Raw genomic sequence first — 27,190 nt, forward strand, 5'->3', positions numbered from 1 at the left:
AACTTTATATGTGAAATATAAAATGTCAAACTCAAACAATCAGATAATAATGGTGGTTACCAGGGGATGGGTTTGAGGGGATAAAACTGATGTTTAAGGGTACAAACTTGCAAAGGATAGTGTTTAAACAGGCCACAGTGATCTAATGCACAATAATAAATATAAGCAACAAAATTGTATCACAATTACATAACGTGATAAATAGTGCTACAATGGCTATCATGTTACAATACATAAATGTTATCAAAGTAACATGTTGTACACCTTAAATTAACACAATAGTATATGTCAAATAGATTCAAATAGATTTAAGGGCCTAGATCTGATAGATAGAGTGCCTGATGAACTACGGAATGAGGTTCATAACATTGTACAGGAGACAGGGATCAAGACCATCCCCATGGAAAAGAAATGCAAAAAAGCAAAATGGCTGTCTGGGGAGGCCTTACAAATAGCTGTGAAAAGAAGAGAAGCGAAAAGCAAAGGAGAAAAGGAAAGATATAAACATCTGAATGCAGAGTTCCAAAGAATAGCAAGAAGAGATAAGAAAGCCTTCCTCAGCGATCAATGCAAAGAAATAGAGGAAAACAATCGAATGGGAAAGACTGGAGATCTCTTCAAGAAAATTACAGATACCAAGGGAACATTTCATGCAAAGATGGGCTCGATAAAGAACAGAAATGGTATGGACCTAACAGAAGCAGAAGATATTAAGAAGAGGTGGCAAGAATACACAGAAGAACTGTACAAAAAAGATCTTCATGACCCCGATAATCACGATGGTGTGATCACGGACGTAGAGCCAGACATCCTGGAGTGTGAAGTCAAGTGGGCCTTAGAAAGCATCACTACGAACAAAGCTAGTGGAGGTGATGGAATTCCAGTTGAGCTATTTCAAATCCTGAAAGATGATGCTGTGAAAGTGCTGCATTCAATATGCCAGCAAATTTGGAAAACTCAGCAGTGGCCACAGGACTGGAAAAGGTCAGTTTTCATTCCAATCTCAAAGAAAGGCAATGCCAAAGAATGCTCAAACTACCGCACTCATCTCACACGCTAGTAAAGTAATGCTCAAAATTCTCCAACCCAGGCTTCAGCAATACGCGAACTGTGAACTTCCTGATGTTCAAGCTGGTTTTAGAAAAGGCAGAGGAACCAGAGATCAAATTGCCAACATCCTGTGGATCATGGAAAAAGCAAGAGAGTTCCAGAAAAGCATCTATTTCTGCTTTATTGACAATGCCAAAGCCTTTGAGTGTGCAGATCACAATAAACTGTGGAAAATTCTGAAAGAGATGGGAATACCAGACCACCTGATCTGCCTCTTGAGAAATCTGTATGCAGGTCAGGAAGCAAAAGTTAGAACTGGACATGGAACAACAGACTGGTTCCAAATAGGAAAAGGAGTTCGTCAAGGCCGTATATTGTCACCTTGTTTGTTTAACTTATATGCAGAGTACATCATGAGAAATGCTGGACTGGAAGAAACACAAGCTGGAATCAAGATTGCTGGGAGAAATATCAATAACCTCAGATATGCAGATGACACCACCCTTATGGCAGAAAGTGAAGAGGAACTAAAAAGCCTCTTGATGAAAGTGAAAGTGGAGAGTGAAAAAGTTGGCTTAAAGCTCAACATTCAGAAAATGAACATCATGGCGTCCGGTCCCATCACTTCATGGGAAATAGATGGGGAAACAGTGGAAACAGTGTCAGACTTTATTTTTCTGGGCTCCAAAATCACTGCAGATGGTGACTGCAGCCATGAAATTAAAAGACGCTTACTCCTTGGAAGGAAAGTTATGACCAACCTAGTTGGCATATTCAAAAGCAGAGACATTACTTTGCCAACAAAGGTTCGTCTAGTCAAGGCTATGGTTTTTCCTGTGGTCATGTATGGATGTGAGAGTTGGACTGTGAAGAAGGCTGAGCGCCGAAGAATTGATGCTTTTGAACTGTGGTGTTGGAGAAGACTCTTGAAGAGTCCCTTGGACTGCAAGGAGATCCAACCAGTCCATTCTGAAGGAGATCAGCCCTGGGATTTCTTTGGAAGGAATGATGCTAAAGCTGAAACTCCAGTACTTTGGCCACCTCATGCGAAGAGTTGACTCATTGGAAAAGACTCTGATGCTGGGAGGGATTGGGGGCAAGAGGAGAAGGGGACGACGGAGGATGAGATGGCTGGATGGCATCACTGACTCGATGGACGTGAGTCTCAGTGAACTCCGGGAGTTGGTGATGGACAGGGAGGCCTGGCGTGCTGTGATTCATGGAGTCGCAAAGAGTCAGACACGACTGAGTGACTGATCTGATCTGATTAAAAGATGGTTCAGATTATTTTTTAATAGAAAATCCATTCCCCAAAGAAAATTTAAATTCTTAAGCAAGGGGAAAATTAATCAGTGGTACTTCTATTCAGTACTTCTGAACCATTAGGATGGTGACAGTAATAAAATTAGACCCTTTTATTCAATTTTATTCTAGGCTCCAAGAGGGCAACTCTATCCCATTTTATGATATTAGTCGTTTTACATTTTCATTTCAAATATTACATTTTGAAATACATATATGTTCCCCCTATTTTTTGAGAAGGGTTATATTTGAAAGTTCCTAAGTAATAATATGAGATTTTTATCTTATTTTAAAAGCTGAGATGAATCATCTGCCAAAATGTAAAACACTGTGGACATGAAAATAACTCCATGAATAATCATTTTTTGGTTTAGAAAATATCAGTAAATATAAAAAATCACTTCAAGAAGTTAAAACTTTCTTCTAAATATATGTCCATACAGTTAAAACAATTTATAATTATCAAATAAAGTTCTACATAATAAGAAATAAGTTAGTCTTCCAGAAAAGGTAAACACCCTGATAGGAAAGGCACAGAATTATGAGACGAGGCACACAGTCAATTTTAAACCAGCAATCCTACCAAAAAACAATAAACAAACAAACAAACAAACAAAAATACCATGTAGTTCAGTAACAAAAACACTACATTCAAGGATTTACCATCTGCTTTAATAACAATTTTTTCTATCTGTCACAATGGATAACATATTTTCTCTTGGCAATAAAACACAGCATATAAATTTACTATTACTGAAGCTAAAAACCATTGAAAAACTTGAAAATCATCTCTGAGAGATTTGTTTCAGTGACAGTAGTTATGTATCCCAATAAAAAATGAAAAAAAAAATTTTTTTAACATATTCAAGAATTACGATCATATGCTTGAACTATATTCTTTAACCTATCTTCAACAGTGGTAACTATCAATAGATAAATCTGCCCTAGGATGTAATAAAATCAGAGCACAGATGGCTTGGGCTTTTGAATGAATTTAAATCTAAATAACCTGTTTAACATACTGGTCTTTAAAAATCATATTGATAGAAAACAGAGATGAGTGAACAACAGCTATATTTCAGGGAAGTCTAATACTTAACTGATAATTTACTGGGGTTACAAATTGAGAGATAAAAGAGAGGTTAATGAATTTGCTAAGGAAACAGTCACTGGTGACTAAGGACAGACTCACACTCCTATTATTAGATCACTCAGGAGGCCGTTCAGAGAAGTAACAACAGGAATGTCTGTGTATGAGAACTGGAAATAGTCCTTTCCCCCTCGTGTTAGGAAATAAATACAGTGGTTTCCATCTCATTGGCAAGAGAAAGGCCACAGCACTGACTTTAATTAAGGATATACTTTTGTCCTTAGAGAAGTTTTAGGACAAAATGAGTCTGTAAAATATAATTATTATGGATCATGCTTCACCCTGTACCATCAGCTGTTGCATGATCTAAATGATCATTCAAAAACATATAAAACATTCAAAGCTTCCTAAGACATTTATGATGCATATTTTAAATTCTACACCATACCCAAGCAAACGTGAAATTAAAAAGAATATGATGAATTGGAAAATGCTGTAAATATATACTACATCCTTGTTCACGGTTTAATTAGACTCAATATTTATTGAGTGTTATTAAGTGCCGAACATGTTATGTTCTTGGTGAAGAAGTTCTCTAAATGATGCGTGAAGTTGCATCTTTAGTAAACAGAATTTCATTCATCACAGTTATTCCTAAAACTGCCAACAGCAACAAAACCCTTCATATTCTGTTTTTATATTTTTGAATAAATGACTGCACATTATTTTCCACTAAGTGACAGTAAAACAGATAACTGCTAATAAATTTATTTTTTTTTATGGTATAAGGAAATAACCACTGACGGCGTCATAGGACGCAGGAGTAGAGAACTCTTCCTCTTTTGTTCATCACTCCAAGGCAAGCAGCAGAAAGAGCATAGAGGTTCACAGGACTAACTCTAGGGCCAGATTACCAGGTTCAAATACCAGCAGTGCCAGTCACTACTTACAGAAGTCCTAGAAAAGCACCACCTTGGTTTCATTAAATATTTAAAAAGCAAACAAATAAAGATAATAATAGTACCTAGCTAACAGAGTTTAGTAAGTAAATATTTATTTGCCAAGTGCTTAGAATAATCCCTGGCACAAACCACTATATAAGAGTTTGTTAAAACAAAATAAAAATAGTATTTTGTGTGTGTGGGTGAGGGAGGCTGTAAAAGGCAGGGAGAGGGGGTTGTGTAAGAACTATTAATATCATTCATCCCTGATTTGACATGGCATCTTTCCTTCAAAAAGCTTTGTGATAAATATCTGTATGGATTTCTTTATTTACCAGCTATCATTTACAAGCTATCATTGCCACAGACTGTCTAAACTGTTTTCTTTTCCTTCCATTTACACTTTCCTTCTGTTTTTACGCTTAATTCTTTTATCAGAGAACACTTTTAATGTGTTTATAACATGATCTAGCATACACCCCCTGCAACTGCCAACATGTGATAAAATCTGTGAAAGGAAAGGAAAGTGAAGTGGCTCAGTCGTGTCTGACTCTTTGTGACCCCATGAACTGTAGCCTACCATGCTCCTCCAACCATGGGATTTTCCAGGCAAGAGTACTGGAGTGGGTTGCCATTTCCTTCTCCAGGAGATCTTCCTGACCCAGGGATCGAACCTGGGTCTCCTGCATTGTAGGCAGACGCTTTACCCTCTCAGCCATCAGAGAAGCCTGATAAAGTCTGTAACTTTGTCAAAAGAATATTATTCTTACCAAGAATATCTGAAATAAGACACTATAGACCCTACACTGTAATTATAGGTGCTTTGATATGAAAATGCTGACATTATAAATTACCCAAGGAGAGGTACAAATGAAATGCTCTGTGAAATAACTTCTCAGTAGGTATGTAGGATAGTAGCTTGAAGGATCTTGGGTATATATTTCAAGTAGCAATAGTAAAACAAAGTAACACATCACTCTATGTTCCTCATATTCCAGGCCAGTATTAGCTCAATCTTCTGGACTTACCCAGTGAAATAATTTTCAGGAAAGACTGTGTGGGGCTTACTAGTCACCTGATCATAATGCTGTAATAAAGCGGAACTGAAACTAGCTGTGCTGGGTCTTTGTTGCTGTGCGCGGGCTTTCTCTAGGGGCGGAGAGGGGCGCTACTCCCTAGGGGTGGTGTACTGGCTCCTGACTGCAGCGGCTTCTCTTGCTGCAGAGCATGGCTCTAGGCACGCAGACTTCAGCGCTGAGGCACACGGGGCTTAACTGCTCTGTGGCATGTGAAATCTTCCCCAACCAGGGACTGAACCCACGTCCCCCACATTGGCAGGTGGATTCCCATCCATGCCTTCACTTTAGCAGCCAACAACATTTATATTTTTTCTGCCACAAATGACTCTGATAAGGCAATTTAGTCAACAATATCATCAACCAAAATACATTAATGTATAATAAACACTGATCTAAATATTACTGGAAATAGATTTTCTTCTATACTATTATTAGCAAGAAGTATATCCAGAGTGGTTGAAAGAAAGGGTGTTAAATTTCGTCAAATTAATTTTGGGGTGTGTACTTCATTTCTGATTACATTTTTACTATCTGTGACTTTTTTTTTTAATGAAAGGAGTTGCTTTCATGAAAAATCTGGACTCTAGAATGCTTGTCATGATCTATTAAACAATACATAGTTTATACTTACGGAGAAGGCAATGGCACCCCACTCCAGTACTCTTGCCTGGAAAATCCCATGGACGGAGGAGCCTGGTAGGCTGCAGTCCATGGGGTCGCGAAGAGTCGGACACAACTGAGCGACTTCACTTTCACTTTTCACTTTCATGCATTGGAGAAGGAAATAGCAACCCACTCCAGTGTTATTGCCTGGAGAATCCCAGGGACAGGGGAGCCTGGTGGGCTGCAATCTCTGGGGTCGCACAGAGTCGGACACGACTGAAGCGACTTAACAGCAGCAGCAGCAGTTTATACTTAAAGTCTGAAATTCCAGTGCCCTACTTAAAAACTAGTTGGCTTTTAAATGTGTTCATACATTGACTTGTTCGGAACTTAAGTTTTTTTTTGTTTTTTTCTCATAGAAAATATAGCAAAACTGACTGAAAAAAAGAAACAAACATTCAATGAGCACCCAGTATGTGCCAGCATTCTGCTGGGGAATTTAATTTTAATATCCTTTTTTTATAGAACCCTATAAAGTAGTAACTATCATGCTGATTTTACACATTCAGAGAAGGTTGCTCCCTTAAATTACACATTACTTTATTACTAGATGTACATTGTGGGGAAAAATAACAACTATACTTAAAATCAAATAAGCTAATAAAGAAAAAACAGCAGCCCACCAAAGGCATTCTTTCTTTTAATTTTTAGCCTCTTCTTATCGCATTTATCTCAACATTTCTAAATAAAACCTAGTGCTGTATGTATATTATCTAGAAAAGTTGAGATTAAATTGAGAAGTGCCTAAAACCCTACCATCCCCTTATTCCAATTTGGATTGGACACTCTCTCAGCTATCCAGCTGCCATCCCGGGACTTCCTTTCACCAATATTTTGGGGATTTCCTCTGTCTTCTTCTTGTCCTTTTCAATATTCCCCTTCTGTTACTTGACAGATCATTTAGCTTGAAATATAATTTCAGTTTAGAAGTCATGTTCACTTGGAACTTTAACAGCACTACTCTGTGGTCTTAGCCTCTAACATCGCTGTCAAGAACTCAATGCCACTCTTACTCGAATGTCATATAGCATATTTTTGTTTCTGTTTTCAATTTCTGAAAACTCTTAGAAGGTCCTCCTCATCAAAGATGTTTTGAAATTTCCCGAAGATGTGCTTTGAAATAGGTGTTTATTTATTCACTGTGCTGAGCACTCTGTAGACTCATTTAACGTGGAAACTCATAACCTATTTACAATTCTGGCAATTTTTCTTTCAGATCTTGACAAAACGTCTCTTAAATAGTGCCATTTTCCCCTGGTCGTCTCATACAGAATAACGATCTTCTGCTCCCTTCCCCACTCAAACCACTCTCTAGATTCTGTACCCCACCTCATTCCTACCCACCCCATTGTCTTCCTGCCCTTTATGCCTTCAGATTCAACAACAGATCATGATGCTATTAATTACAGTCTCCATGGCATTTTAACAGTTTTCTCATATCCAGTTTCTAATTTAAAAACACTTTTTAGCTTCAAGAATCCACCTTCAAATATAAATGGACACTAGAATATACTGTGCTTTTACAGAAGCTATTAAGAGGTCCTCAATGAAAGCAACTAAACCTTGAAATACAAAAATATTAGAATTTTAAAGAGTTTGGTAATTTTTAAGTTTTATTCCAAACAGAAAAGAAATGTTAGTTAGAATGAGATTATTCTATTTACCCAGACATTATTACTACAACAACCTGGTCCTTCAGTAAGACCCTCACGAGGCCTGCATGATGTGACAGCAGTGCTGCAACGGCTAAGTCTTAGTGCCCCCAAATTCACGTGTTGAAATTCTAACCCCCAGCAAGTGGGGTTAGGAGCTGGGGCCTCCAGGAGGTAATCAGGTTATGAGGGGGGAGTTCTCATAAACAGAACTGGTACCCTTACAAAAGGGACCCCAGAGAGCTCCCATGCCTTCTTCCCACCATGAGTTAGCATATAGGAAGTCAGCAGTCTGCAGCCCAGAAGAGGGCCCTTCAGTTCAGTTCAGTTCAGTCGCTCAGTCGTGTCTGACTCTTTGCGACTCCATGAATCGCAGCACGCCAGGCCTCCCTGTCCATCACCAACTCCCGGAGTTCACTCAGACTCGGTTCATCCAGCCATCTCATCCTCTATAGTTCCCTTCTCCTCCTGCATCAGAGGATCCCAATCCCTCCCAGCATCAGAGTCTTTTCCAATGAGTCAACTCTTCGCATGAGGTGGCCAAAGTACTGGACTTTCAGCTTTAGCATCATTCCTTCCAAAGAAATCCCAGGGCTGATCTCCTTCAGAATGGACTGGTTGGATCTCCTTGCAGGCCAGGGGACTCTCAAGAGTCTTCTCCAACACCAGAGGGCCCTTAGCAGACATTAAATGTTTGCTGTTCAAACCACCCACTCCATGGTATCCTCTTATCACAGCGGGAACTGATTAAGACAAGTAATAATATGATATAGGAATGTATTATTTAGGCATAAATATAATAGAGTAGTAGTCAAATTCACTGCTAAGTCTTAGGAAAGCTTGTGAAAATTATAGTATAATTCTAATTTATTAACCAAAAAAACACATCTAGTTACAAAAAGCTCATCTTTACCAACGACCCTGTGCTATATCACTTATGTCAAACGTTATTAGAAGAGGCCACGTTTCCCCCTCACTCCTATTCTGCAAGGGGTTTCTTTTTTGGGAGGCTTATCTACCATTGTGTAACTTTCTAGCCTTCAGCGGCTGCTCCAAGGCTATTTTTATCTAACTGTTTTTTGTGTACTACTGATGATAGTCTGCTTGTAAATATATTTTTCTCTCTCTTACTTTCAGTCACTCCCAATGTATTATTTCACTGGCTTCCTTCCTAGATCATCTGGTTCCTAACACACATCTGGATACTTCCTACAATTTCTACTTTTAAAAACTAATTACAAAAGGTTTGTTTAAATATGCTTTTGACTCTTATGGCACTACTTTGATTAAAGTAAAAGGGAAAAAACTGAAAGACCTCTAAATTGAAAAATAAACTGACATAAAAGAATAATCTGTATCACCAGTTCTCTTCCTATTTCAAGTTTATTTCCTTCCCATCCCAAGAATTCATCTTCTTTTTATTCTTTTCTACCTTGAGTTTATCTTCTTATTTTCTACTCTGCAGAGTTAGAAAAAAATATGCAAAACACAATCAAAATTATTTTGGAAGCAAAAGAAAAAAATGAACTAGATGGGAATTTCCTGTTGTGATATATTAACTATCAATTAAAATGGAAAACAGTTAACCTGTAAATTTCTGAAGAAAAAGAAAATAGGCTGTACATTTCCGAGAAAAGAAGTTAACCAGAACAATCCAACAGACACACAGCTTTATGAGAAACTTGGGAACTTCCTTTCTTGAGCATTGTTACTACAGAAATTAGACGGCAGGTGAGTGCCAAGAGCATGCACGTGTGTGTGTGCTCAGTCACGAATCTGTGTTGGACTCCTTGTGACCCCCTGATCTGTAGCTTGCCAGGCTCCTCTGCCCATGGGATTTCCCAGGCAAGAATACTGGAGTTGGTTGCCATCTCCTTTTCCAGGGGATTTTCCCAGCCCAGGTATGGAACCAGCATCTCCTGTGCCTCCTGCACTGGCAGGTGGGTTCTTTTACCACTGAGCCACCGGGAAGCCCTTAGGGTCATAACAAAACAGGTTTCATCCCTGGAGGCAGCTTCAGTCTGTTTTGGACACAAACACAACTAGATGTTCCACCTCTGATTTACAAATCCTTCTGTTTGAAATACAAACTAAAAAGGCTTTTGTAAGTAGCTGAGCCAATCCTGTTCCCTGTTCCTCCTCCCTCCAAAAAAAAAAAAAGAATGGGGAGGGATGGAGGAGGAAACTGAGAGGGAGGGAGAGATGGGGGATAGGGGAGAGAAAGAGAGACCACTGGCACAACTAAAGTAAGCAATGTTTAGATAATTTGGCTCAACTTATCTAAATCATATATTTTTTCATTTTGGAAAAGTTCCTATAGCAGTCAAAAGCCAAGATTAAGTCTCAAAATTAAATCTCAAGACGCACTATATAAACAACTCCACTCCCATCTTTCTACCTCAAGTTACATAACAGAATGGTGAATTACGGCTGTACTTTAGAAGAAAAGAATTTGCCAAACTGTGCAAGTAAAAATGGAAAAACAAATGAGTAAAGTCATGAAATACGGAGACAGGATATTGCCTAAGATGCCACACCTCCAATTTCTTTATTCGGTTAATTTAAACCTGTCCAGGCAAAATGAGAAACTAACACTTACTCCATTATCTCACTGGTTCCATGGTTTCGTAAGAGTCAGAGAGAACTGAAGTTTGTCTCAAATCAAAATTTATGTTGTTGGTCTTGCATTCTTCTTTCAAACCATAATAAAAATCTCATTGGATAAGGAAGCTGAGGCTGAGGGGTAATGATGAGAAGAGGTGGAATTTGAAGCCAGTTACAGTAACTTCAAACCTTGTGCCTTTTCCACTGCCCATGAGTGCCTCTAATAAAGCAACCCTTCCAGAGAGAACAGAGAGTTCCAGTCACAGACATGCACTTTCTTTCCTACCACAGTAAACTTCCTATCGATGAAGTAACTGCTAAATCTGCTCTTGCGATTTTGATATACTAATTAATCTTATAACCGTTAACTCCAACAATAGCACACACGTTTGTGCTATCAAGCTGAAATGCAACATAAAGGATAAACTGTCTGGACTTCCCTGGTGGTCCAGTGGTTAGGAATCCGCCTGCCAATGCAGAAGACACAGGTTTGACCCCTGGTCCAGGAAGATCCCATATGCTGCAGGGCAACTAAGCCTGAGAGCCACAGCTACTGAGCTAGTGCACCTAGAGCCCATACTCCACAACAAGCGAAACCCCTGCAATGAGAAGCCCTCACACAGCAACTAGAGAAAGACTGTATAGAGCATGGAGACTGTCAACTGCAAATTGGCACTTACCAAGAGCACTGCCAACGACTGAACAACAAAGGCTTTTGCCATCTGCCTCTATGGAGATTGAGCCCCATGCTGCTATGGCTGTTGACCTTCAACAACCCTCAAGGGAGTTCAGGGTGGAGTGAAGCACTCTGTGCTCCAGGGAAATTGGTGAGACAGGTCTTTAGATAGTTGGATGTTTTTAGAAACAGATTTTATGATCTCAATCCTTTCATCTCCCCATATCTAGAGAAGCACTAAACCCCTTCATGGTGACATCAGATCCTCATGACTAACAAAAACCTTTTGTAAAATGAGTGCTTCATGCGATGGCACCCCACTCCAGTACTCTTGCCTGGAAAATCCCATGGATGGAGGAGCCTGGTAGGCTGCAGTCCATGGGGTCGCGAAGAGTCGGACACGACTGAGCGACTTCCCTTTCACTTTTCACTTTCATGCATTGGAGAAGGAAAGGACAACCCACTCCAGTGTTCTTGCCTGGAGAATCCCAGGGACGGGGGAGCCTGGTGGGCTGCCATCTATGGGGTCACACAGAGTCAGACACGACTGAAGCGACTTAGCAGCAGCAGCATGGTATTGAACTCCCCCTTCACCAAAACCTTATATATGGACTTTCCCCCACTGCCGCTTTGGAGCAGTCTCTCAGAGCTATGCTGCCTCCCAGACTGCAGTCCTCATTTTGCCCCAAACAAAACTTAACTCGCAACTCTGAGGTTGTACATCGTGTTTTAGTCAACAAGACTCAGCACAGCAAAAAATTAAATAATTTTTTTAAAAAGATCATTTTCTGTTATTAAAAGGATATATTTTCTCTTACCATTCTGTATAGGAGCAAGATAATATTTAATAAAAGCTATTTACTACTAACAAAATCTTTTAGAAAAAAAAAAAGCATAGGTGTCATGCTCACAAACACTGCTATGGTTACAATATCAACTAGCATGCATGCTGTATCACTTCAGTTGTGTCCGACTCTTTGCAACCCATGGACTGTAGCCTGCCAGGCTCCTCTGTCCATGGGATTCTCCAGGAAAGAATACTAGAGGGGGCTGCCATGCCCTCCTCCAATCAACTAGCAGCACAGCCCAAGAGATCAGATCTGACATGTGCAGCCAGGCACACTGAGTGCTATGACTTGTTAACATGGACAGTGGCGCATACCAACTTCGCACTTATCAGAACCAACAGTGGTGATTGCAGTAACTGTTTATAGTCCTTGTGGCCACGTAATGATGCTAATTCTCTGATTTCATTCCAAAAATATTTCTCTGAAGTGGATGTGGTTTTCCCTGCGGAGGGCGGCTAGAGGGAAAGAATATTTCACAGCTAAGATTATCTTTTACTTTGAAGTGTCTCACCTGAAAAAGTCAAGCAAGGGTTTCTCTAGTGTGTCTCATGTCAGTCATCTGCTCAACAAGCAGTCACTCATTTATTCGGCAACAATGCACAAAACCTGCCAGTTGCCATGACGACACCAAAGTGAAGCTACAGTCTTGTCAACTAAGAAGTTCCAATCTGGTAAAGAAGATACACACCAACAACTTATTAAAAGGGTAAGGACATAGATTCAGTATTAGATGTAAAAGAGGAACTGCTTATCAGAGATAAATGCTATGAATTCTGATTAGTGGAATAAAGGAAACAATTGCCAAGAGGAGATATCTAACTGGGCCTCAGGACAAATGTGATTATCACAGATGAGGGAAGCAGAATGAGAGACTACAGCAAGACAACCAGGCTGATGGCCCAACATGAGCAGAAGCTCAAGTATGAGAATGCATGGGGAACCTGAAGTAGACCTATGAGCCCAGAGAACCTAGAGAATCTGTGATGGGTAAAAAAAAGATGATGTGAGAGAGTCAAGTCTGGTCAGAATACAGAGAGCCTTTAGTGTCATTGCAAATTTGAATTTTATCCTATAGACAACAGAGATCCTGTAAAAAGCATTTAAAGAAATAAAGTAATATGACACTTTCCTGATGGTCCAGTGGCCAAGACTCGACCTTCCCAATGCAGGGGGCCCAGGTTCGATCCTTAGTTAGGGAACTAGATCCCATATGCCCGTGCAGCAACTAAAGACCCTGCATGCCCCAAGGAAGACTGAAGACCCTGTGTGCCACAACTAAGAGCCAGCACAGCCAAATAAGTAAATATTTAAGAGAAAGGGAAAAAAAAAGAGCCAACAATAACTTAAAAGAAAGAAGAAAAGAAATATGATTCAAATAGGGCTTTTAAGAAGATAATGCTGAACAAGCAGTGAAAGGAGATACATAGAAAGAAGAAAAGAGAACCGAGAGAAGAGATACAATGCATAGTTATTAAGGTATCAATGGCACCCCACTCCAGTACTCTTGCCTGGAAAATCCATGGACAGAGGAGCCTGGTAGGCTGCAGTCCATGTGGTCGCTAAGAGTCGGGCACGACTGAGCGACTTCACTTTCACTTTTCACTTTCATGCACTAGAGAAGGAAATGGCAACCCACTCCAGTGTTCTTGCCTGGAGAATCCCAGGGGCGGGGAAGTTTGGTGGGCTGCCGTCTATGGGGTTGCACAGAGTCGGACACGACTGAAGTGACTTAGCAGCAGCAGTAGCAGCATGTAGAAACAAATGAGTAAGTTAAAGTTAGGAGGACTAGAAGGATGGTGGACATTTAGCAGAAATTCAGTCACATAAGAACAACAGGCTGTAGGGGAGGGAGGGGGTGAAGAAGGGAATTACACAAAGAAAATGGCTTCAGTTTTGAACATTCCAGTAAAGATGTTCAGATGACCAATTGGGAATTCAGGTCTGCAACTGAGAAATTGAAGCCAGAAATAGAGACTTAAAAGTTATTAGAACCAAGGTGGCATTTAGAAACATGAAAACAGGGTAAGTCATCTACTGAGAAAGGACAAAGCAAGCAAAGAAGGGTAAGGATAAGACTTCACAAAAAGGGAAACAGTAAAGAAGGTACGGAGTGGGAGAAACACAACCAAGAGAGAAAAACTGTTGCACAAGACAGGAGAGCTCTACAGAGGGAGGGGAGTCGATTATCACAAACTCGGAAGAGAAAGAGTGAAGAGGACAGCAGTGTGGGAACTCACCACATCTCTGATATGACTGGAAATTTCAGGGTGGGGGTGAAATCAGATTTCAGGTTCAGAACAGAATTATCAGGTAGTGAGCACAAATAAATTGCTTTTAGAAAAGGCTGATGAAGACCTGAGATAGCCTTAAAGTGTCCTAACTTCTAGTCAGTTCTAGAACCAGCTAACACAGTAAAAACTTAGAATCTGCTTGTGATTAGTGTTAGTTGCTCAGTCATGTCTGATTTAATGCGACCCCATGGAGTGTAGCCCACCAATCAGGCTCCTTTGTCCATGAGAATCTCCAGGCAAGAATACTGGAGTGGGCTGCCATCCCCTTCTAAGGGGATCTTCCCAACTCAGGACTCAAACCTGAGTCTCCTGCATTGGCAGGTGGATTTTTTACCATCTGAGCCACCAGGGAAGCCCTAGGGCATGTTGCCTCCCTGTTCCCTGTTGGGGAAACCAAACCCTGGTCTCCCACGTGACAGGCTGGATACTCACCACCATACTAAGAGGATGGTGGATGTTAAGTCAATCAGTGAGAGAGCAGAACTGGGAGTGACTCAAGTATGCTATTTGGGTGTTAACTTATCTAGCTTCTAAAATAGAGGGGACTGGTGCCCCCTTGAGCCATGGGGCTGCTGACTGCATAGGAGCCATGCCACCCAGGCGCAGGGCCCACACGCTCTTAACAGGATGGTAAACCTGTGGCCACGACGTGGCACTGGCTCTTGTGGGAGAGGTGGGTGCTTGTCCTGATCATCCGGCTTTTGCTCCTCTACTTCCTCACCAGCACCTTCAAGCAGGAGAAGAGGGCAGTAAGAGATCGGAATCTCCTCCAGGGTCAAGACCGTGATCAGCCCGTTCCGTGGAAAGTACAGTTTAACTGGGGCAATGCCAGTCACTCCAGCAACCAGTACAGAACTCCAATCAAGGGAAGCACCTCATCACGGACGAACATGGCTGCGTTTGTGAGAGGAAAGATTTGCTGGTGGATGGCTGCTGGGACAGCACTGTCTCTGACACAAAGCAGTACTGCTGTGGCGACTGCCTGTCCAGCGGCTGGGGAGCCCAACAAGCAGCTTCTCCTGGAGCGCTTCCTCAGCAGCGACATTCCAGAACCCCTCACGGCAGTTGAAGACCACTTTGAATTGTGCTGGGCTAAACGCAGGACCTCACCCCGGCCTCTTCAGGGGTGGGCCTTGAACACCCTGTCCTGACATCTAACATCATCTAGAGACTCAGATGCTCTTCCCTTTTCATCCTGAGCCAGCCTTCCAGCAGCTCGCACCATGTGCACTCAGCTTTCTTCCTAGTGGTATTTGGAGATGCTTGCTTACCTGTGTGGGGACACTGTCTTCACCAGAAATTCTGCCTTGTTGTCCTGGGGGTTCTGTCCTCACGGCCCAGGCCCCTGTTGCAATGACTGTGCTGCTCAGCCATGGACAGCAGGAGCCTCAGAAAGTCACCTGTGGGGTGGCCTCCTCCTTTTCTGTCACAGAAACCCTATCTTAAGGTGACTCCTAAGTAGAGATACATCTCACAACTGACTGTAAGTGCTGGTCCTTTATTGCTTTCAACTCCAGGAAATGCAACGTACAGACCTTCAGTTTCCCTGTGATTTACAGAGAAGAACAAAATTCAAGTTTCCGTCAAGGTCCCTTAGAGACTCACATCTACCCTCCGTGGGCGCTGGCCATGAAGGCTGCCGGCCCACATGCTCGTGCCGCTCCTGTGGTACTAGTATGACACTGGCCCTCTCTGGTCAAGATCGAGGGTCTGTGGGCCTCAGATCAAGATGTCACGTGCTCCTGAATAGCAACGCTCTTTGCCCTCAGGAGTCACATTACCACACGCTGTTCTTTCTCAGAGCCCCACACGAACCCCAGGATTGGGCAAGGTCTTCTTCCTTGCTCTTTTCTGGTTGTTCAGCTGTTGCCCTTGAAGCAGGGCCCAAGCCCGCTTTCAGCATTTTTATCTCAGCAGAGGTTTTTCCTTGGGCCTTGTTTGCCTTCCTATATATTTCTGCAGTCTGTGTGGTGGAAATTTCCTTTAAATTCCTCCTATTACTTCCCTGCTGGTTCAGTGGCAAAGAATCTGCTTGCCAATGCAGGAGACACAGGAGACGTGGGTTCAATCCCTGGGTCGGGAAGATGCCCTGGAGGAAGGCATGGCTTTTCTTGCCTGGAAAAGCCAATGGACAGAGGAGACTGGTGGGCTACAGTCTGTGGGGTCACAAAGAGTCAGGCACTACTGAGCATGGAGAAAACACACACACACACACACACACACACCCCTTCTCATACTTATCTTCCCAAAGAAGTCTGTCCCCCTAAGTCAGCTTTCTTAGAGGGTGAACTGCACACGCACGCACACACACACACACTACTTCTCACGCTTATCTTCTGGAAGTAGTCTGCCCCCCTAACTCAGCTTTCTTAAAGAATGAACTGTCTGACAGTTGTTTGGCAGTTGTTTTTTAGTGTTAGATCCCAGAAAATCTATGCAGTTCACATTGGACTTTTCATATTCTGTGTGTATTCACCAGTGCCAAATCAGACTTTGTGTGTGTGGAAAATAAAATAGAGTAAAATTTATAAATTAAATGCTTATAATAATAAAGTGGGAGGAAGCTGATAAAAAGCATTTACCTATGTTGCTTATCACTTCAGGTCTAAGAGGATGTTACAACTAGCATTGAACAAACATGGAAACTTGCTTTAGTTATTGTCTGATTATTTATTTGCTTAGATTTCTATGTCCTTATTGTTAATTCAATCCCAAATTCACTTCCTGTTTTCTCAGTTAACTCAGATATATCAGTGTGGTCTTCTTGGGGAAGTCCTCACAGCAGTCTTCTGACTGCTCCAGTCTATACTGGGTGTCATTATTCTGAGGCTGTGTACCTGGGTTCTCCTTGCAGGGTTCTCCCGAGGGCTTCCTGCATCTCTCCCCTGTGTCGGATCTCCTATCCTATATCCCACATCCTGCTCATTCTTGGTGGAGAATTTATCCCATTTAGCTTCAGGAGAAATGGTGTGTAGGAGGTAGTTTTTTAACCTTGCATGTCTGAAAATGTCTTTATTCTCGTGTGCTATTAGTGGCTTAGAGCTATATGATACAGAATTCTGCACTGAAATACTCTTCCCTCAGAAGTCTGATGCCCTCCTCATTATCTTCTAGTTTCTGATATTGCTGATAGAAGCCGGAAGCCATTCTCATTTCCGGTCCTTAGTTTGTAATGTCTTCCCTTCCGTTGGCAGTTTGCAAAATGGCCTCTTTGTCATCAGAGACAAATTGAAATTTCCCCCAAATTTGCCTTGTCATAGGCACTTAGTAATTCCTTTTAATCTGGAACGTCATATCCTTCAGTTGTGGGAAATTTTCTTAAAATATTTTGCTAGTGATTTCCTCCCCTTTGTTTTACTTTTTCTGGAACTCATTGTTTTGACTTCCTAATCTGATGCTCTAATTATTTTATCTTTTTCCCCCTTTATTTTCTGGGCTATTTCCTCATTTTCATCTTCTAACGCTCCTATTATTGAGTCTTATTTCTGTTATAATTTTTTAATACACAGCAGAAAGCGGTATTTTGGCTCGGTATTTAATATTCAGTTCTTGTCTCATGTATGTCATATTTTCTCTCTCTGAAGATAATCACAACTTTTTTAAAGTTTTCTATTCCCTGTATATCTCTGCTTCCAAATTTCTTTAATTATTTTCTCATTTGTTTTGGATTTTTTCTTCCATGCTAGAGGCTTTCCCTCCAATGACAACTAGCCTCGGGAATGTCAGTGTCCTTAGGTCTTTGCTCTTGGGCTGGTACATTCTCCAATGACACTGATCTCTTGCCTGGAGGGTAAAGGCAAAGTGAGGGAGACAGGTAGAGGAGTCTCATCATTCAGTTCGCAGGTGTTCATTTTATTCCCTTGTATTTGGTAAAGCACCCTGTGCTCTCCATTTTGCCTGGTATGCCCCAGTCCAGAGACCCTTGAGTTTTCTCCCCCAGAGAACTGACCCGCAACCTTACATTATGGTAGAGATGCGGGTGGGAAGAGCGACTGTCTAGTGGTCTTGGGAAGAGGAGAAGACTGAGGGATCTACTACTATACATTCCTGAGGCCATCGATTCCTGGACTATTGGAAGATTTTGTGGTAAAAATCAGATTGGTTCTTGGCTTTCTTTGCTGCTAGATTAAGAACTGGCTTTCTCAGGTCAGGTAGGTCATTTACCACACTTCCTTTGCTTTCCAGCATTTGATTTATTATTATGTATTACTGGTTTTTGTGGTTGTTTACTTCTTTGCCATTTTCTTTATTCTTGAAGGACTATGTCTTTAAAGGAATATCCCATTACTATAGCTGTAGTGAGGTTTCTGAAAGGAATACAAGTACATGCTTACGTTCAATCAACCATTTTTCTCCCCAGAAGTCTAGGCTGAATCAAAAACCATTCCTGATTGTTTACACCACTCGTTACCATTCCCACCCAATTCTCCAGTCACCAGAGTGGTTTACTGAGGTCAGTATTTCCTCAGAACAAGTTGAGAGTGGCCCCTCACCTGGGCATCCCATTTTAGAGGGCTCTAAGTAAAAAAAAAAAAACGTTTCTTAGACTAACTTAAATATTAACACATATGATACAGCTTTCTCAGCTCAGCAAGTAGCTCGTCCACAGTTAAACACTGACTTCCTTCACTTCTCCTTCCCCAGTTCTTCTGGACTTGCAGCAACCCTTACAATAAATAGCCTTACAAATGACTTAATTGAGTCAGAAAAGGAATCTTTTACTTAAGACACCTTACTCACATCTGTTGGATATTTTACGAAATAAGGACAAATCAACAATGACAATTAAATGACACACACCCCTACTTGTAGGGGTACACATAATTTGCACAACCAGATGTGCAGCACCGCCTTTGAATCACCTTTCACAAAACTAAACTAATCTCTACTATTCCAGGATGAGGGTGAGGAGGAAGATAAAAGGACAAATCAGGAATCTAAACATTCCTTTATAACTTAGAAGAATTGTGGTCTGACATCTTGACTTAAAACCCATTTCTTCATTTAAAAAATGAACATTTAGCTGTTCATCTAAACTTAGCTCATATGAGTGAAATAAAAAGGACTTTAGTACCAGCAGGCCTGCAGCCACTGAATGAGGCAGAGCATGGCAGCCTTCGGGGCCGGGGCCAGCCCCATCCATCAGCCCAGCTACCATAGTCCCAACACAACAGAAAGGCCCACAGAGCCCATGCAGGGGCCTCTGGTGACCAGGCAGAGTGGACTGCTAGTCTCATACAATGTCTCCTATATAAGTCACTTATCCAAAATCAGGAATGTAACTGACCTACTTAATACAGGGGAAAAGAATTAGGCAAAATAAGGAGACAGAAGAATATGTCCCAAACAAAGGAATAAGTCAAAGTTCCAAAAGAAGAACTAAGCAAAGAAGACATGAGCAATCTACCCAATAAAGAATTCAAGGCAATGACTTCATATAAACGTGCTCGGTGAACTTGGGACAAGAATGGATGAACAGAGTGAAAAGTTTAACAGAGTTAGAAAATACAAAGAAGAACCAAACAGAGTTGAAGACTACAATAACTGAAATAAAAAACATATTAGAAGGAATCCAAAGCAGATTAGATGGTGTGGAGGAACAACTCAGTGAAGTGAAAGACAGAGCAGTGGAAGTCACTCAAGCAGAATAGAAAAAAATACAAAAGAATTAAACAAAAACATAAGGGTAGTTTTGAAAATACCTCTGAGACAACATCAAGTGCACTAACATTCACATTCTACCAAAAGGAGAAGAAACAGAGAGGGGAGGGCAGAGAACTTACTTGGGGATATGATAACTGAAAATTTCCCTAATCTGGGAATGTCTATAATAATAGTTAAGGGATAGACACAACAAAAGATGTAAAGTATGATGTCACAACATTAAACATGGTAGGGAGTGTTAAATGTAGGGTGGTCAAAATGTGTTCAAAGTTAAGAGAGCATCAGTGTAAAATCACATGTAAACAGGTTGTTACACATGAACTGCATGGTAAGTACAAACTGAAAATATATAACAGATACACACCAAAACGAGGGAAAGGAATCCAAACATAACACTAAATTCTATGAAAAGAAAGCCAGGATAGCAATACTTGTATCAGAAGAAATACACCTTAAAACAAAGACAGGAGACAAACAAGATGTTACATAATGATAAAGGGATCGATTCAACAAGAAGAGTTAACAATTGAAAATACCTACGTATCCCACACAGGAGTACCTAAATACATAAAGCAAACATTAAAGGCAAAAATTGTGAGTAAGACAATAATAGAAGGGGGCTTTAATACACCACTTACCTCCATGAACAAATCATCTAGACAATCAATAAAGAAACACTGGCCTTAAATAGCACATTAACCTATTTGAATGTAAAAGAAATATACATAGAACAGTCCATCCCAAAGCAGGAGAATACACATCCCTCTCAAGTGTACATGAAACATTCTTTGGGATAGATCACACCTTAGGTCACAAAACAATATCAGTATATTTAAGAAGACTGAAATCATGTTTTCTGAACATAACAGTACGAGACTAGAAGTCAACCACAAGAAAAAAACTGCAAAAACTACAAACATATGGAGGCTAAACAATATGTTAGTAAACAACCAATGGATCATTGAAGAAATCAAAGGGAGAATAAAAAAAATAATACCTAGAGACAAATGAAAATGAAAACACATGATACAAAAACTATGGGATACTGCAGAAGCAATCGTAAGAGGGACGTTTACAGTGATACAAGCCTACCTCAATAAACAAGAAAAATCCCAAATAAACAATCTAGCCTTAGACATAAGACAGGAACTAGAAAAATAAAGAACAAGCAAAATCCAAAGATAGAAGAAAGTCATAAAGATTAGAATAGAAGTACAAGGAGACAAAAGAAAGAAAGAAAAGATCAGTGAAACTAAGAAGAGGTTCTCTGAAAAGATAAAAATTGATAAACCCTTAGCTAGACTCATAAAGTATACGAATAAAAAGAGAAGGATCACATAGATAAAATCAGAAATAAAAGAGCTTATGATCAACAGCACAGAAATACAAAAGACCATGAGATTACTATGAACAAGTATATGCCAATGAAACGGACAACCTGGAAGAAATGAACAAATTCCTGGAAATATACAATCCCCCAAAACTGAATCAGGAAGAAACAGAAAATATGAACAGACTGATTGCCAGGAAGCTGAATCAGTAATTTAAAAAAAGCTCCCAACACACAAATGTCCAGGGCCAAAGGGCTTCACAGGTGAATGTTATCAAATATTTAAAGAGTTAATACCTTTCTCAAACTATTCCCAAAAAGTGAAGAGCAAGGAATGCTTCTGAACTCATTCTATGAGGCCACCCTTGCCCTGATACCAAAATCAGATAGACATGACCCCCCCAAAAAAATAAATAAAATAACAAAGATTACAGAACAATATCACTGATGAATATAACATGCAAAAAATCCTCAGCAAATATTAGTAAACTAAATTCAACAATACAATAAAAGAATTATATACCATGATGAAGTGGACTTTATCCCAGGGAAGCAAGGACAGTTCAATACCTGCACATGATACACCATGTTAACAAATTGAAAATAAAAATCATATGATCATCTCAACAGATGCAGAAAAAGCTTCCAACAAAATTCAACATCCATTTTGATAAAAACTCTCAACAAACTGAGTATAAAAGGAACATACCTCAACATAAGAAAGACCATATAGACAAACCCAGAGCCTACATCATATGAAACAGTGAAAAGCTGAAAGAATTTCCTCTAAGATCTGTAACAAGACAAGGATGCCCACTCTGGTCACTTTTCTTCAATACAGTACTTGAAGTCCCAGTACAGCAGAAAAGAAATGAAAGGAATCCAAACTGGAAAGGAAGAAGTAAAACTGTCACTTTGTAGATGGAATGATACTATATATACAAAATCCTAAAGATGCCACCAAAAAAAACTATCAAATAAATGAATTTGGTAAAACTGCAGGCTACAAAATTAACATAAGAAATCTGATGAGTTTCTATACACTAACAAAGAACTACCAGAAAGAGACGTTAGGAAAACAATCCCATTTACAACTGTATCATAAAGAATAAAATACCTAGGAATTAATCCAACCAAGGATTAAAAGACTTGGAGTCAGAAAACTATAAGATATTGCTGAGAGAAATTAAAGACAACACGAACAAATGGAATTCTCACAGATGGAAAGAATTAATATTTCCAAAACGATCATACTTCCCAAAGCCATTTACAGATTCAGTGCAATCTCTATCAAAATACCAATAACGTTTTTCACAGAAATAGAACAAAATATCCAAAAATTTGCATGAAAACACAAAAAACCCTAAAATAGTCAAAACAATATCAAGAAGGAAGAACAAAACCAGAGGAATCACATTCCCTGATTTCAAACAGTGGTACAAGCTACAGCAATCAAAACAGCATGGGACTGGCATAAAAACAGACACAGAGATCAAGGTAAGACAAATAAACTCAAGCTTATATGGTCAGTTAACCAAAGAAAAGGAGGCAAAAATATATAATAGCGAAAAGACAGCCTCTTCAATAAATGGTGTTGGGAAAACTGAACAGCCACATGCACAAGATTCAAACTGGACTACTTTCTCACACCCTATGCAAAAATAAACTAAAAATGGACTAAATACCTAAATGTAAGACCTAAGATCATAAAACTTATAGAATAAAACAGGGGCAGTATGCTTTTTAACACCGCTGTTAGCAGTATTTGTTGGACTTGTTGCCTTAGGTGAAATAAGCAAAAGCAAAAATAAAGAAATGGAACTACATTAAACTAAAAAGCATTTATACAGCAAAGGATATAGAATCACATACAATTTTACACATATAAATTTAATAGCCAATTTAAATACTGACTGCTACCGTACACAGATTATTATTTATCAACATTTAAAATTCGATCTGAGAAACAGACCCAAAGACTTAGAGAACAAACTTATGGTTACCAGGGGGAAAGGGAACGGTAGATTGGGAGTCTGGGATTGACACGTTCACACTGCTATATTTACAATAGATAACCCACAAGGACCCACAGGATAGCATAGGGAACTCAACTCAATATTCTGTAATAAACTAAATAGGAAAAGAATTTGAAAAACAAGGATAGATGTATAATGAACCACTTTGCTATACACATGACACTAACACAACATTGTTAATCAACTATGCTCCAATATTAAGTAAAAATTTTAAAAATTAATGTGAAAAAATAAAATTCTATTTTTTGAAAAATGGAAGGATATGTTTCTTGCAATATTAAATCTTCATTACTCTCATTTTCCCTTTTTTCAATACTATCATTACCATCCTATACCTCGAAGATTCTAGCATCTTTAAAATCTTCGTAAGTTATCTGGATACTCCTAATAGTGAATGTCTTGGGAATAAAAAAGATAGTCATCATTATTTTATACATAAAATCAGATCTCAGATTAATTTAATAAAGAGTCAAAGCTAAGATCTGAATAATCAATATCCTCTATAATTTTGATTAAATGAGTTATCCTTTCCAATAATTTCATTTATGTTTTGGAGAGTATATTCTGTCTTTTAATATTCATTTTCTTCAAAATTTCCTCAAATTTTCATCACATGGGTCAATAAACAGGAAAACATCAGTGCAAGGTTAGTTTTCCTCAAGGTTTTTCCAATTTAGTTTCCCTCTTTTTGGTGGTATTATTTCAGATCTTGTGTTCAACTTTATTTACACAAACATGAAAACTGTGCGTTAGCTAACACTGACTCTCTAAGACTTTTGATATTTTTTCCCCTATGCTTGGTAACATGTACCAAGGGCATCCTATGTGAAATTGTAATTTTTAAGTACACTTATCAAATACTTCCAGGTTTTGAGGACTCCATGATAATGAAACAAATTTAATGTCACAAGCACAGTTTTTTTAAAAAATCCAGAGATTTTGTAAGTAAGATCATGGGGTACTTTTAAGATTTTATCACAATGTAATAAAACAGAGGCACGAAGATCTCTGCAGCTTTGAGTTACTAGATATTTGGTTTTAAACATGTCGGTTCAATTTCATTTTTGAGAGCTGAGCAAAGGTGCAGTAATGAGTGTTTGCACTTTCTAACCAAACCAGCTTCATGAGGACGTTTCTGATGTTACCTACAAGCAAGATTCTAGCTCATCTCAGGCTCTGACTTTGTTCTGCCCACTTGAGCATCAAAGCATTAACTTTACTGGAATGTCAAAGAAGTGCAACAACCAGACTGGACAAGGTTCTCAATTCATCTTTGTGCAATCCCCCAGCCAGGCAGCAGACAACACACAGCAGTAGAGACACATTTTCTTCTATATATCTATGCATCACAAAAATGTTGCCTACAGTTCAGCTTCCACTTTCTCCCATTTAATACTGTTCTTAAAAGGTATCCAAAGGCTTTTTAAAAAGCTGAATTCATATAGGTTATATTTACATTGAAAATGAATATTTACCAATTCATGTGGTCAACTTATATACCTTCCTGTATTGTTTTTATGCAAAGACTCTACCATCTGAAGAAGTGATTTGTTTTTGAAAATTCAGCAAATTGTGCTTTTGCATGGTTTGAAAAATCTTTTTTCTGATGAATAAATTAAAATCTGGATACTGTCACCAGGGGAAAGTAGTTTTTTTCTTGGTTTACTAAATTTGGAAATGGGTACTTTAGGCAAGATGTTCATACACCTTAAGAAAATATCTCACTTTCAAGAGAAAAGAATTTGCTGCATCAAAATGTTGTGTCAAATGCCATGGTAAATATAAATTTTGTGTGTCTGGGGTAAACTCCTGAATGCAAGAGACTGGGAACTAGTGAGTGAGAAGGACATTCTATGCTTATCTATTCCCCACCTGCCTCTTCACACACACTTTCTTCTTCTGAGTTCTTGACATTTATTAGGCTCCTCAAAACTGTGCATTTGCTCATGCTGAACAATGTGAGAGGCAGAAATACAGGCCTTCCCACCTTTTTTACATTCAAGTTTCTTTACCAGTTTGAAATCTCCAAAGTACAGTAAATTGGCAGCCACTAACAAAAGTTCTTCACAGATCCTTTACACTCATAGAGCTCTTTTCTGTTACAAATTCTCTGAGGTAGAATAAAAGGTGCATGTTTTTCATGAGTGGGTAATTCTTCATAGCTGACTGCCTCACACCTGAAATCAAAATGCATGCCATGGTTTCACATCTGCAAAAACTGATCTGTCCTCCCTGGAGTTACTCTACTGGAGAGGAAGAAAGAGAGAGCTTGCAAAGGGAAAGAACCCTGCAAAACGAAGGGCTTCCCGGCACACTTGACTGACTCACTTGCAAACAAAATTCTTGTACTGTCATTCTTCTTCTCTGGTCCGTCCTTTACTAATGCTTCCTCATCTTCCTAACCTCTAAATGTTCCAGAGCTTAGTCTTCAACTTTTCCTTCCTACCTAAATACCCTTCCCTGATGATATCATTCAATCTCATGGCTTCGAACACCATCTATTTGCTAAAAGCGTGTGATCTGTATCTCCAGTCTGCACTCCTCCCTTAATTTCCAGACTCACACATTTCTACTTGTGTATCTAATAAGATCCTCAGACTTAAGATGTCCAAACTGAGCTCCTAGTCAGTCCCACTTTCAAACTTATTTCTCCCAGTCTTAAAAAATGACAACCTCATTCTTCTGGCTGCTTTAGCCAAAGTTCTTCCTTCTTCCATTTCTGACTTCTCACATCCAATCCAACGAGCAAACTGGCTTGCTGGCTACACCTTCAAATATAATCTGGTCACTTCTCAGCCCTTCTGCTACCACCATTATGGCCCAAGTTCTTTCATCTCCTTTCCAGATTATTGCAGTAGCATACTAATTGGTTTCTAAACTTCCATTCTTGCTTCCCTGGTCTCAATATAGAAGTCTACGGCTTCCCCCTCCCAGAGTAAAAGCCAAAGCTCCCACAATTACCTCTAAGACCTTTATGATATGCCAAAGAGCTCAATGCTGTCATCTCCAACTACATCTCCAAACCACACACAATATACCACAATAATAGCATATACTGTGAACAGTCATCAATAATCTATCTTCCTCAAAGAATTTTCTAAATGCAGGAATCTTATCTTGTACCTCTTTTCATTCTTAGGGACTGGCATAAAATATATATATATGTATATCTGTGTGTATATATATAGAGAGAGAGAGATACAGCAATTACTCAATTAAATATTTGACAGTGGGAAATTCTGCCTCAAGACAAATCACTGGGAAATAAAAATAGAACAACAGAATAATTATCTAATTCAACATCAGATTGGCAAGTGAGGAAGAAAGGCTCTGAAAGAATCTTTTCCTCTCTAAAATTTATGAGTGATAACTCCCAGTGCTAAATTTAGGAAATCCACTCCAAAAATGATGATGGATGAGCATGAATCAAGATGGCTGCCAAATCTGTTTTCAAGAACAGAAGGTAGAGGGCTGGCTCTGGAGTACACATCTTAGTCACTTCATCTTAGTTTGTCTTGGGACCTGTACCTGGAATGTTGGCCATAAATTTAACAATGTACTATATATTCCCTTTCTATAAAATCAAAATAATCACTCAGACTATAATTGCACTTCCTCAAAATCAACTGATTTTTGTGGATCAAAGCATGAATAGTCAGAGAATCCTAGAGAAGGTGAGAAAGAGAGTCATCAACATAACATTACAAATAATGACAGCAAAGGAGTTGAAAGAAGGCAACTCTGAGCTAGTCCAGTTCACACAAAACTTATATGTGAAATACAAACAGGCTATAAAATGGTCACACCCAGACAGGTTTGCAACATAACTTAAGCCCACACCTAAACTGGTTTCAACACATTTTAAAGAAGTATAATGGAAACAGGATCAGAGGATAATCTGATTCTTCCAAGTATGACCCCTTGAAGAAGTGTTTGCTAACCTGACTAATGTCTAGAAAAGCAA

General features: G+C 39.5%; 1 protein-coding gene, 1 non-coding gene and 1 pseudogene across 7 annotated transcripts in view; 1 reads left to right on the top strand and 2 right to left on the bottom strand.

Annotated features, from left to right (window-relative positions):
• Positions 1 to 27,190, bottom strand: part of RASAL2 (RAS protein activator like 2) — a 392,077-nt gene that overhangs the window by 156,671 nt on the left and 208,216 nt on the right. The gene's annotated exons all lie outside the window — the stretch shown is intronic.
• Positions 5,036 to 5,109, bottom strand: TRNAC-ACA. The gene has a single exon. It is a non-coding gene; the product is annotated as a tRNA-Cys (tRNA).
• Positions 14,560 to 15,876, top strand: LOC123333595 (annotated as a pseudogene).

This window comes from Bubalus bubalis, chromosome 5 (genome assembly GCF_019923935.1).
Source record: "Bubalus bubalis isolate 160015118507 breed Murrah chromosome 5, NDDB_SH_1, whole genome shotgun sequence".
NCBI lineage: Eukaryota > Metazoa > Chordata > Mammalia > Artiodactyla > Bovidae > Bubalus > Bubalus bubalis.